The sequence below is a fragment of the Ambystoma mexicanum genome, chromosome 10 (genome assembly GCF_040938575.1).
Source record: "Ambystoma mexicanum isolate Mex_15411 chromosome 10, UKY_AmexF1_1, whole genome shotgun sequence".
NCBI lineage: Eukaryota > Metazoa > Chordata > Amphibia > Caudata > Ambystomatidae > Ambystoma > Ambystoma mexicanum.
In genome coordinates this window covers 903,138,139-903,152,016 of record NC_090932.1, presented here as the reverse complement: position 1 = coordinate 903,152,016, position 13,878 = coordinate 903,138,139, and positions in this window count along the sequence as shown.

The window sequence follows — 13,878 nt, the reverse complement described above, 5'->3', positions numbered from 1 at the left end:
ATCAGCTTGAACATCTACTTCAGTCTCAGCAGCTGTATCAAGAGCAGGGCCTAAGCCTACTGTAGTGACTGAATCTGTGTATGCCACCATTGTGGATTGTGTTTGGAAATCAGAAGCTTGCATGTGTGCTAGCTCAGAATTATGACAAACTGCTACACAGGAAATTTTAGGTAAAGGAGTGGCTTGTAAATCTTCAGCTAACTGCAATCCCTGACAAACAGCAGAACCATTGTTAGAAACTGTGCCCAGATTAAGTGCTGTGCTAGAAGAAAGACTTTCACTTCCAATAGATCTAACATATTGACAAATATCATGGTTTACCAAAGTCTCTGCACTCAGGGGCTGAACAGTGTTCACTTCATCAACATCAACGGATAAAGTCTGAGGTGTATTCAGTAAAGAGTGCAAGGTTTTATTCTCCTCTTGTAAAGAAATGAATTCTTGTCTTAACTCCTCAAGCTTAGCTCTTAGCATGCCCTGCATTAACTGTACATCACTATCAGTAGGCACAGGGGGAGGCATAGTGGCATCAGGGCTGGATCCTGCACTAGCAATCTGGATGTGCACCGATTGTGCATTGTCCTCTACTGCTTTCAGGTTCTGAGATTTATACTTTCTCTTACCAACTTGGTCTGTGTTTCCCTTAAGCAAACTATTGACATTAGACCTCTTGGCATTAGGGACTACAGTATGTACTTGTGCAAAGGAGCATGCTTTAGACTGAGGGTAGAAAACAGAAGTTATGCAAGGAACCCCTCCATTCTTTATGTTTGTACCATGAAACTGTTCTATCTGAGGTGAAGCACAACTGGAATCATGGGGTTCAACAACAGAGGTACTCTTGTATAATAAGTCTAACAGTGTGTTGTTTTCTGCGGCTAAGGCTTGCGCTGACATAGAATCTGGATCAAAACAAAAGACAGAACTAGGATCAGGCAATGTAGGATGTGCCATCCTATGGGAAAAATACTTTGCACGTAAATGCCCATTCGTGACAAGGAGTTCATTTAAGTCAGGACTAGTGATTTGATTGTCACAGGTAAATGTAGGGGAAGCTTTCTGTACAAACATGTTAGAGGCCTTGCTGCCTTTCTTTCTTAAACTTGCCATATTCAATGGGAATTTTGGGCTGGTCATTCTGTCAGGATTAGTCAGGCGAGTACAAAGGCAGCGAATATGGCAAGGGAAATGTGCACTAAATCACACAGTGAATAGCTTTGAATTAAACTACGTGCACACAGGAACAACGACTCATGTATGCTAGAACCCAGGAGTGCAAATAGAGTGTGACAACAAAACCAATATATGAAAAGGGATGTGGGGTAAGCACCTGACCGCGAGGAAAGTCGGCAAGCGCCTTACCCCCAATTGCTGTTACAGGTACTGACAGCGCTAAACCCACGTGGAGGGCAAGCAATGACAGGATCTGTGAACTAACACTCTTGATGGTATTAAATAAGGGAACTAAAGAACAGTACTCACGAGGACGAGATAAACCTCTTGAATGTCAGCTAGCCCACGAATCCTGTTGATGAAACTGGGACCCAGAAAGGCTATAACAGCAATGGGAGGAAAACTAAATACCTAAGTTGGAATAGTGATTACAAATTAGTGAGGAAAACATAAGCATTCACACAGGAGCTAGCTACAACCGCACACCACACCTAATAATCAAATGGGAAATAAATGCAGAAGTGCAATGGAAAACATGGAATGGATCCCAATAGAAAGTAAGGATCAGGAGCAGGGAAAAACGAAATAACCAATGCAAACTTCCCCCTACCCCTCCAAGGAAAAGACAGGAAGCTAATCTAAGAGGAAGGCTAAGGCATACAGGTTTACAGCAGCAAAGGACAGAGTCAAAGAAATATAGAACACAGACAAACTGGGCTGCATCTAAAAGGGGAAAGCACTGAGAAATGCTGCCTGCAAACAGAGGAAGACAAAAAGGGAATCAAGGGAGCAGAAATCAATTAGCGCATGAATCCGAAAGCCAGGGCGGAGGAACAAGAAAACAGGAACTAGGAACTAGGTACAAAAGCTAAGATCAAGGAAAAAAGGGACTAGTCACAACAGGAAACACTGCAACGATGACCAGCGCTGGACTGAAGTAAGACTGAGGCTTTTAAAGCTGCTTAACGAGCACACGCCTCAGGTGTGCTGATTGCTGCACCTGCAGCCACAGGTGTTGCCTATCCTCCACCCAACCTTGTCCTGCAAGGGTGGAGGTGAAGCAGTGGGCCAGGCATTCTGGGAAGCATAGTCATTTGGTTAAAGAAGCATGCTGGCTGCCAAAAACCTGGAATGGATCCGGAAGGGAAGTAGCTTGGAAAATAGGGATTTAGCGCTCCCAATTCATCACAGCACTGTAGCATAAGGTTCGGAGGAAAAGTCCAGTAGGGAATAAACCCCAAATCATGCCCCCAAGTGGTGGGAACGGGAGCGAAGGGAGCGAGTCGTGACAATCTGTTCCCTGCGTGTCGCTCCATGTAGCGTGGTATTGTAGAGTTCCTCAAGACCATAGAATCATGGGTTGATCCAGGAAATCGGGCACAACAATGTGTAATGATCCTGTTGGAGTCACACACCATTTGTACATTAAGAGAATGATATTGTTTTCGGTTGCGGTACTGGACCTCCATGGCATGTGGGACAACCAATTCACATGGGTGCAGTCGATGGCACCAATGCAACCCGGTATGCCGGCAAGTGCATGGAATCCCACTTTTGTGTTTGTAATCTCATGCTCCGAGCGTGGTAAAGAGATGTAGTCGTCTGCGTGCTTCAGGAGGGCATCGAGCACTTGCAATAGTGTCCGTGACAACAGTGGCTGTGAAATGCCATGCAACTGTCCGACTGTGTGCTGGTAGGTGCCTGTGGCCAGGAAGTGGAGTACAGACACCACCTTCAGTAGGGGTGGGATGGCGGTTGGGGTATCTATCATGCTGACAAGGTCAGCGTGTGTCATGTCCACAATGGCGGTTATGGTGTCCCGGTCCAAACGGTAGAGGGTGTGGATCTGCTCATCAGTGAGGTTGAACGGATGAGCTCGGAGGCGTGGGATTGCGGGCTGCCTGCGTGGTGGTAGTGGCTGTGCTGGTGGGCCTTGCTGGCCCTGCCTTGCCCTCCTCCTCCTCCTGCGTCTCCTCTGTGCGGCCGGTTGTTGTAGTAGTTGGTGTTCGTCTTCTTCTTGAAGTTGGAGTACTTGCAGTGCTATCAGGTCCCCCAGGGCCAACATCGCTGGTCCTGCCGGTAGCATTTTGGAGTGGGTGTGGTTGTGGGAGGGGGTTGGGTGTGCAATTTATGTGTTTTCAGGCTGTATAGCCTCCACCTGTGGTGATTCATTCCACCTGTGCAAGCTGCAATCCCCTTTGGGCGAGCACGTCCCGCACACAACGCTGCAATTTGACGCATGGCATCTTGCTATTACAATCATGTATTTAATCCCGATGGCAGTGAAATATTGGTTTATATGTTCATTCTGCTATGGTCCCATTGTTTCACATACTATCTTTGCAGTCGCGAACAAACTTGTGAAGGGTCAGTGGAATGTAGTACTCGATTAACGGTGGACCCTCATGCAGCACTGTACCGAGGTTCACCGACGGGCGGGGCGTCCCATTTGTGAGTGAAGCCAGTTGCCATTTTCACACACTGCCGCACTACATGGATGAATTTGTGATTTCAAGCGGTCACAGATGCCTTTTCGACGTGATGTTGCAAATGAGGAATTCGAAGGACAGCGCTTTCGGTTTTCAGCTAGCGGCGAGGAGACGCCCACAGGTCTGACTGCAAATATAACGTTCTATTGTTTAATGTCCTTCGGACAGGGGCCATGGCGAGAATGCAATGATTGATATGAATAGTATGGGATGCGCAATAGCGTAGTGGACGATAAGGCAGGACGTTCCCAAATACATGTTACTTCACAACACTGGAATTCCGGGCTGGAGCACAGTGGATTTTGCAGACTGCATTACGCACAGACTCAATTGAAATGTGAGTAAATAATCAGGCGTTTTCATACCGGGATGAGGGAATGATGTATGGATGCATGGACAGATGATTTAATTGAGAGTTTGCCATGTACATGGCTTTTTGGAATCTATCCACTTCCCCTGCGCTATGTGATGCAGAGCTGCCATAGTGGGACCATCGTCTATCTGCCCTTGTTGAACCCTCCCTGTCTCGACGCGCCTTCAAACACTTGTGTCTATGCACGTTACTAATCCCATCTAATGGATTCTGTTTTAACAGACGCATGCACACGTAGACTCGTTTGTAATAGTGTTTTCACCTCGATTTATATAGTTATGATTCGCAAGTGATTTTTGGGTGGGAATAATCCTTTTGAGTGGCCTAGCATGCATATGGCTGTAGATTTAGTGTGATCATTGAAGTGAGTAATTCAAATGAGGTTCTGATGCCCATACTATTCTTTTTCATTTCATTTGGGTGACAGGTATCTCCTCCCCTTTTGCCGCTGCCATCTGTATGCCACTCCTGCAGATGGCTTTTACTCCCGACACCTGCTGCTTCGAGTTAATCAGTGGAGCACCATTACGATCTTATGGGACGATCGCCAATGGGCCACATGCCCTTACGCAGTACTAGTGGCTAGGAGCAACATATCGACCTTTCAGCTGGACTAGTGCCTACCTAATGGGACGGCCCTGCGGTTCTAGGCGCTTGCATGTTGCCTTTTTGAACGTGAATGTAGCCCCTGTGTACCATGAAGGAACAGGGCGTCACACAAGAAGAAGCTGGTCATTTATTGCGGATGCAGCCCACAATGATGAAATATATTTTGGAGTTCATGACCTAATAGCTGTATGGGCTTGGTGATTTTGTTGTGCATTAAATTTTTATTCTGATATTGACCGTGTAGCGTTATTCTTTGCAGGTAATGTAGCATATTCCTATTTGTGGAGCGATGTATTGTGAGAAGATCTGCATTGGGTTCCGGCTTCTGAGTATAGTTGCGTGGTACTGTACTGGCCGCGTTTGCCTACGAAGCCCAGTGAGGTCAGGGATAGGGGCTGCCATTATGACTGTTTTGATGTTGTCATGCTCAGGGGCGGGGGATTAGCTTTTGTGTAACAGATGCCGGTCAGCCAGATGGATTGGTGGAATGATGTGATTATCAGAATATGGCTGGTCACAGGTGCCTGTGTTTGCGTGCATTTCTTGGAGGGAGACTGAGGTCATGTCCATTGGAATAGCTTCTGTATTCGTGCCATCTGAGCCCTGCAGCTCCCATTGGCCCCTCTTGAGATGAGCCTGGCTGCTCAGTCACTCTGCCAACTTGTGTGGTACATGCTTATACTGATGGTTGGTTTGTTTACTGGCAAGAGTACAGGGCTGGTGCAGTCTCCCTCAGGATACTGCTTTGAATGTTGCCTTACACTGGTGTCAAGCGATGGGGGCCTGTTGTTGTTTTGTCTCATATTTCAGTTCATATTGCTGTACTTGAACCTTCACATGCCTGTGCTGCATCAGTACGGCAATGGTGACATGCCAAATATGGATGGCCACTCACAAGGCACTTGGAGCCCCTACATTCATTTGTTCGTTGGCATGCATGGGTGACTTGTACATTTCACTGGTTGCATTGTGTGACTTCATTGCACCTACGAGGAGTTGTGCAATGTGGGCAGGGAGTGTTGTACAGGCACTCAGTAGGGCCATTTACGGTTGGTTCGCGATGCCGTAATTCTCACCATGGCGGAATGGTACTTTCCGCCATGCTTTATGGCGTTAGGTAAATGTCCGCTAGGGTCAGAATTCGCGTACCGTTGCGCCATGGTGGTAATTACGGTTTTGCATGGCGCGCGTGCGCGTACTTGGTGCAGTTAGCGTTGGGGTTCACTACGGTGTCGCTAATGGCATCGTACTTTACGGTGACGGGTCATAATCGCACCGAGTGCTATTCGATGGCGGTATTGCATTTCCGCCATCGTTTTTCGATTTCCGCCAGGGTCGTAATGAGGGCCATTGTCTACGAGTGGTGCAGTCCCAAAATACGACTCCGCGTGTGCCAACGATCTTTCGTATAGTGATATAATATGTAAAAGTGGTTTCGTTTCAGAAATTGCATCTTTATCTTCTCTTACGTTTTAGCAACACTCCTTCAAGAGAAGTCTTTCATCACAATCTCTGTCTGTCAAGGTCAAAACACAATAGAACCTTATAGTCTGCTTCGTGAGCCTCTCCGGGGCCCGAGAAAAAAATGGAAGCAGCTGACCTTCACTGTGAACGAGCATAAATTCTTACTTTGCAACATTCTGTGTAAAGCCATCTGTAGAAGTTGTGGAAGCAGCTGACCTTCACTGTGAACGAGCATAAATTCTTACTTTGCAACATTCTGTGTAAAGCCATCTGTAGAAGTTGGTTTTTGCACGCCATGTTTGTATATTGTTTGCGTGATATTAAAAAAACTTTGTTAAAGGGACGTTATGGTTAAGTTGCGCTATTAAAAACCTATGAAATTCAGTGAAAAAACTTGTTAAAGGGACGTTATGGCTCAAAGTAAAACCGAAAAACTCCTGAAATTCGCCAGTTATGGTAACATAAGCAACCATAACTTGCGGCACCGTGCACTGCTAACACTAACAACCAGGACATCGAAGATGACATCACAAATGTCATTGATGACATAACTGATGACATCACATGGCTGGCTCTCCCTTTTTATCCTTTACTGACATATCGAAGCCACATAGTTTTCTTCAGTAACAGTCAGGAAGTAAAAGTTGAAAAGGTACTATATTTGTAGACTTAGGGTCCTGTCACATCATATGACAAATGTACATAGCGGAAGATACAGGCTTGAAAGAGAGCAATCCTTTCTGTGCATGAAGATAATCATTATGGTTATCAGCACTTTCTCATAGTTTTATTTTTATTACTCTACCTTCCCTCTATATGCTCATATTTGTATACATTATACTCACTCTCCATAGAGTGAATGGGAAAAAAGTTTTGCTCGCGCATACAGCCCAAACCGCTGGACGGATTTCCACCAAATTTGGACCAGGAGCAGCGGCTTGGTCCCGAAAGCGTGCTTTTGCAAATTTGGTGAAAATCCGTCCAGTAGTTTTTTTTAAAATGACCAAAAAGTAGGTCAAAAAAAATTAGTGATATCTGTGTTCGGTTTGCGGATACACTTCCCTGTTCGCTCCGTGAAAAGTGTCCTGATTGGCCAATCGTCTTGCGTGATGTTCGCGGACATGCAAAGTGTTCACTGATTGAACGGCGTGGAGCGTGAAGCGCGTCAGATTTTTCGGTAGCGCCCGCCATATTGGATTCGCGGACGTCCCCGGACAGCGCGGTGAAACTTTGTTCAAAATGTGTATTTTGTAGAGTGTGTTGGTGTGTAGGAGTGTTTGGGGAGGGTGGGAGTGTATGAGATAGGATGAAAGTTGTGTTTTTTATGTGTTAGACGTTCTTTTTGTGTTCGGTTTGTTTGCGGCCATCACGGGTGTTCTGAAATGTTCTAAATAAACTGACTAGTGGGTGTTCTAAGGAGTCAATATGTGTCCGTTTTGTTCGCAAGCAAAGTGAAACTGTTCTAAGAATACTTGCGGTGTTCGGGGAGTGTTCGTAGGTGGTGTCCTGAGGATGCTGTCCGTATTGTTCTCTGTCAAGTTGAATGTGTTCTAAGAACACGCGCAGTGTCCTGAAATGTTCGCAAATAAACAAAATGGGGGTGTTCTGAAGACGTTTTTGAGAACACTCCCGGTGTCCTGAAATGTTTGTAGGGGTTGTTCTGAGGACGCTGTCCGTATTGTTCTCTGTCAAGTTGAATGTGTTCAAAGAACACTTGCGGTGTCCTGAAATGTTCGCAAATAAACAAAATGGGGGTGTTCTGAAGACGCTTCTAAGAACACTCGCGGTGTCCGGGGAGTGTTCGTAGGGGGTGTCCTGAGGACGCTGTCCGTATTGTTCTCTGTCAAGTTGAATGTGTCCTAAGAACACTCACGGTGTCCTGAAATGTTCGCAAATAAACAAAATGGGGGTGTTCTGAAGACGCTTCTAAGAACACTCGCGGTGTCCGGGGAGTGTTCGTAGGGGGTGTCCTGAGGACGCTGTCCGTATTGTTCTCTGTCAAGTTGAATGTGTCCTAAGAACACTCGCGGTGTACTGAAATGTTCGCAAATAAACAAGATGGTGGTGTTCTGAAGAGGCTTTTAAGAACACTCACGGTGTCCGGGGAGTGTTTATAGGGGGTGTCCTGAGGACGCTGTTCGTATTGTTCTCTGTCAAGTTGAATGTGTCCTAAGAACACTCGCGGTGTCCTGAAATGTTCGCAAATAAACAAAATGGGGGTGTTCTGAAGACGCTTCTAAGAACACTCGCGGTGTCCAGGGAGTGTTCGTAGGGGGTGTCCTGAGGACGCTGTCCGTATTGTTCTTTGTCAAGTTGAATGTGTCCTAAGAACACTCGCGGTGTCCTGAAATGTTCGCAAATAAACAAGATGGTGGTGTTCTGAAGACGCTTCTAAGAACACTCCCGGTGTCCGGGGAGTGTTCGTAGGGGGTGTCCTGAGGACGCTGTCCGTATTGTTCGTTGTTAAGTTGAAAGTGTTGTAAGAACTATCGCGTTGTTCTGAAATGTTCGTAGGGGGTGTCCTGAAAACGGTGTCCGTATTGTTCGCTGGCAAGTTCAAAGTGTTCTAAGAACACTCACATTGTTCGCGGACGTTAAAAGTTTCCCATAGATCATAGTTGAAATGTTTGACTCTATGGATGTGATATGCTGCGGTGGTTGTTGCCAGGGCATAGAGTCTTGGGTGCATGGCCATTTGGCCATGCACCCAAGACTCTATGCCCTGGCAACAACCATCGCAGCATATCACATTCATATTTGCTTATAACTTTGGGTGAAAAACAAATGTATAATGAACAAAGGTATTAGATACTATGGATGTGATATGCTGCTTGGTTCTCCTTATTATTGTATACTTACTGTTTGGTCTAGTAACGGGAGTCCATGTTTTTCTTGTTAATTTCTGTGATAAAAGAAAATAGCATGTTAGTATTAGTATTTTGTAATGACTTATTACATTGTATAAGCAATATACTTTTATTTTTTTTCGACCCTCATATTTAGTAGAGTACAAATCAGAGTACTGTGCAATTTGCTCAGTTTCTGTATTTGTTGCTAAAATCATTGGGTCTGTGGGAGAAAAAAAAATCCACGTTGGATTAAAACAAAACCCCTTTTTCTGTTATGCTACAGTTTATTTGTTTGTTTGTTTTCAGTGTTCACTTGTTGTTTCTGGCTAATGCTTTATACTTTGCTTTGTTGTATTTTTTTGGAGCAGTAACAGATTCTTCATTTATTTTGATATTATAAAATTTTGGAGCAGTTAGATACCAATTGGCATATTCTAACTGTCTATTTTTTTAATATATTTTAGTGGTTTTGATTTACCTATTTGGATATTGTTAAATTTTGGGACAGTTAGATACCAATTGGCGTATTCTAACTGTGTATTTTTTGGCCTAATTTAGTGGTATTCATTTATCTGATTAGTTGTTGTAGAATCTTTGAGCTGTTAGATAGCTTTTGGAATATTCTAACAGTTTATATTATTTTAACACAAATTTATAATTTTGGGACAGTTAGGTACCAAATGGCGTATTCTAACTGTGTATTTTTTGGTCTAATTTAGTGGTATTCATTTATCTGATTAGTTGTTGTAGAATCTTTGAGCAGTTAGATAGCTTTTGGAGTATTCTAACAGTTTATATTTTTGTAACACAAATTTACTTAAAGGTTTAAATACAGTTTATTTATCAAATTTTGGTTTTAAGAACATCAAATAAGCGTTTGTAAGATTTGTTGGTAATCTCTGCTTTAGAGTAATGGTACTATCATTACATTCAAACCATCCACATTTCTTTTTTATGTATGCAGTGTAGTGCCCTGAATTGGTTGTGGCTCCTGCGTGGTAGATTATACCTATTGTTGTGAAGGTTTTCTTACCAAGTGATATTTGACCATGTGTGAATCCAGTCAGCTTGCAGTTGTTTTTGGTACCATCTGCATTGTAACGTAGAAGCATTAGTATTACGTATTTACTATGTGTTTGTATTACTAACATGGAGCGATTATCTGAATTGCAGGTAGAGCATAATCTACCATGGTTTGCATTTAGTACAAGTTGCTGAAATGGAATGGATTCACAATTTGGTATTGATATATATATGAAGCGTTCATTGGGGATTTCTTCTTGTGTCACATTGTTGCAGAGAGTGCATGTATGTTTCCACATGTATGAAATCTGAAAGATTTCATTTACAGGTATGATTTTGTTTTCCAGTACTTGTAGTAAGTACATTAGAAATTCTTGTGGATGTTCCTGTGAGTTTATAGTGAATTTCACCATTCCAGCACAGTAGTCCAATTGTCGTCTTATTCCAAAAACACTATATGTGTTGTCAGGATTGTTTGCTGCATTTCTGTGAAGTACTAACATTTGCAAACACAATGGGTCTGTACTGTGTGAGTAAATGTTGTCAACAATTGGTGGTAATTGAAATAGAATATTCATTGCTACATTTGCATAGCAACTTACACCAACTATATTTGAGAATTTAAATGGTCCAGGTAGTTCTGTATCTAACTGCTTTTTTTGGAGTTTGTCTTCCTTCTTTAAAGAAGTACCTGGTTTACTTTCTCTAATTGATTCTTTTTTGTTTGTGGTACTTGATGAAGTATTAGTTTCTTTTACTCTCTTTGGAGGATTTGCAGTGACGTCCTGTTGCATTTCTGTTTGATTTAGTTTTCTTTTACAACGTTTTAATTTTTGTGGAACAGAATATGTGTTTAGATGGGGAGTGTATAGTGAGCGAAGTCTATTATATTCTAAAATGCAAGGAATATCAGCATTTACTTTACTTGCATCAAAGTTGATTAGAAATAGACCGTCAAGTGTACGTAAGCGTGATAGTGCTACGTAGCTCATGCCTTCTTTAAAGACTGTGTTACCAATATCTATCATTGCTTTGTCTAGGGTAAGACCTTGTGATTTATGAATTGTGACTGCGTATGCAAGAGTTAGAGAAAATTGTTCTCTGCGTACATACATATCTTTGAAGAGAAGGAATCTAGCTGTTGAGCGTCCTATCCGTTTTACTTCTGAAAGTTTGTCAAAGAGTATATTGACAAACTGAATTTTGTTGTCACGTGGGTATGTTTGAAAGCCAACAACTATACCCAGTGCTCCATTAACTAGTCCTTGGTCCACGTCAAGGTTACGTTTAAGCATTACTCTGCAATTTAAGGATAATTTTAACATCTTTTCTAAGCCTGCTGTGTTTGAGATTGATTTTTCTAAATTATTTAGTCTTGTTGTGGCTTGATCACACATGGATAGTGTCATACCATGTACATCTAGTTTGTCTGTGGCGCTAATTTCCATTATTGGTTGCATTTCTTTACTTAGCATGATTTCATTGAATTTGAAACAGCTTGCAAGAGTTGGCATTAAGGCCATACAATTGACATTTTTGTGGGCTAATTGTTCCATAACATCTGTAGCACATGCATTATCGCCATAAAGTGCATTCATGTGCCGGGTTTTCAATGTTGCTTCTGCTTCTTTAGAAAGTATACCAACTCTCAAACTTTTTAAAATGTTGGCATAAGTTAGATCTGCAGATTGGCGCATGTTTTCTGTTAATTCTCTGTATTGGGAATGTTGCCAAAGGTTGACATTTCCAATGCTGCCAACAGTTTTACGGCAGAGTTTGTGCCCTAATGTTTTAAAAATAGGTTCACCTTTTACTGGTGTTAATTGAAGCAGATCTCCAAAAACAATAATGTGTTTTCCTGCAAAGAGCTCTTCATAGTCTGTTTTGAATACTTCTTGTAATCTGAGGTGAATCAAAGTTAACATCAGGTTGGAGACCATGCTCACTTCATCTATTAGTAGCATTTTCATTTGTTTCAATACTCTGCGTAATTCCATTGCAGCTTCTGCAGAAAGTTTGTAATAGTCTAATTTGTTCTGGTGTTCTACTGGTAATAGTAGTAATCGGTGTAATGTAACACCACCTATGTTGTAGGCAGCTAAACCTCTGGGGGCAGTGACAACAGCTGACAGTTTGTTGTTTGTCAATTGTTGAAGGAACTTACTAATGATTTTGATTAGGAATGTTTTGCCAGAACCAGCTTCACCACTGACGTACAGTAGTATAGGTTTATAATTATGGCAGGAACATTCTTTATTTTCATGTTTTACACCATGTGCAATTTGTTTTGTTACTTCTTGAAAAATGCTACTTTGCTCATTGTTTAGTTTTGTTTGTAGTATAGTTTAGTCTTCCTTATCTTCATACTGACACATGGTGTTTTCTACTTCTATCATAGCTAATTCTGCCTCATTTGTTATTAGTGGTTCTCCCAGTGGTTCTTGGCTTCCTGTTACAGAAGGTTGACTACTGTCAGGAGTATCCTTATCTAGTTGGGCTTGGAGCTCTTCTTCATGTTGCTGTTCATTGTGCAACATTGTTTTGTACTGTGTAAAGTTTACATCAGTTATAGTGCTTTCATTTGCTTTGAAAGCATCCTCATATGAGTCATAGTTATCTAGTAATTGTTCTCCTTTTCTCCATGGTTTGAAGAGTTGTAGCAGGGACATGTAATATACTTCTTTATGTTGAGGAGTCTTCAATGACAATTTGATATGATTAATTAAATTTGGTTTAGTGAGTTTAACTAAACTGCCTTCACAGTCTGTCACTCTATATTTACCTTTTTTTTCATCGAGTTTCATATTATTTTTGTATGTGTAGTTTTGGGCTATTTGGTATAGACACATGTTTTCCAAAGTATTACTTCTGTTTGGGTAGTATGTGTCCAATAAATTGTTTTTTAAAATGTCTTGGCTGTTGGGATCATGTTTGGCTATTGTTTCTATATCTTCATATGATTTTAGAACTCTTTTTCTAGATTTAGCTGGACCAAGACTTAGCCATACTATATTTTCAGATTTACCATACAATGAAGTACCAGTTAAACGATCAGCTGCTTCATAAGATCCACATTCTCTATGGGTGAGCATTTTTATGCCCAAGCTGTATAATTTCTGAGATACTGTTTTATCTGATGACAGGTCATTCCAGAGGTCTTGGAGCTCTGTCTTTTCTGCTTTAGTTAAGTATGCTGTGACATATCGTGCAACTCCAGTAGAATTGTCTGCAATGTACTGCACATCTATGTTTGCATTCCATAAGTGGGCAATGATTGCATTATAATCATTGATATATTTTTCTTCTTCTTTTCTTTTTATGTAATATGTATTTTAGGTGACTTTCCTTTAACAGTATGTCTAACTGAAGACATGAGGTTGTTTACTTGACCTGTATTTGTAACTGGTCTAGGGAAACCAAATCGGCATTTGGTGTAGTATTTGCCTTTGTTTTTGTATTTGCGACGACAATATTTTCCACATTTGTGTCTTTGAAATTGTAAAATTTGTGCACGAAGATCACTATTTGTGGCTTCTGATGGAATTTCACAAGTGACATATTTTTCAATGAACTGTAAAACAGTGGCATCACTGTCTTGACCAAATTTAGGAGCATCTTTAATCCATAAAAGCATGTGGATATGTGGTGCTCCTCTGGCTTGGTATTCTTTTCTCCAAAAGAAGTGTTGCACTTCTCCAAGGGGAGGAACAGTTTTATTACAAATAAAATGTAGCATAGCAATGAAGCGATGGTGAAAATATCTTGAAACATTAACAGGATCCAAAGAACAAAGTTCTCCAGGTGTTAGAATATCTATGTTTGTTTTGTTTTTATTTGATATGCGTAGGAAATCATGTAAATCTTCCCATGCATATTCTGCACAACTTAATGTAACAAA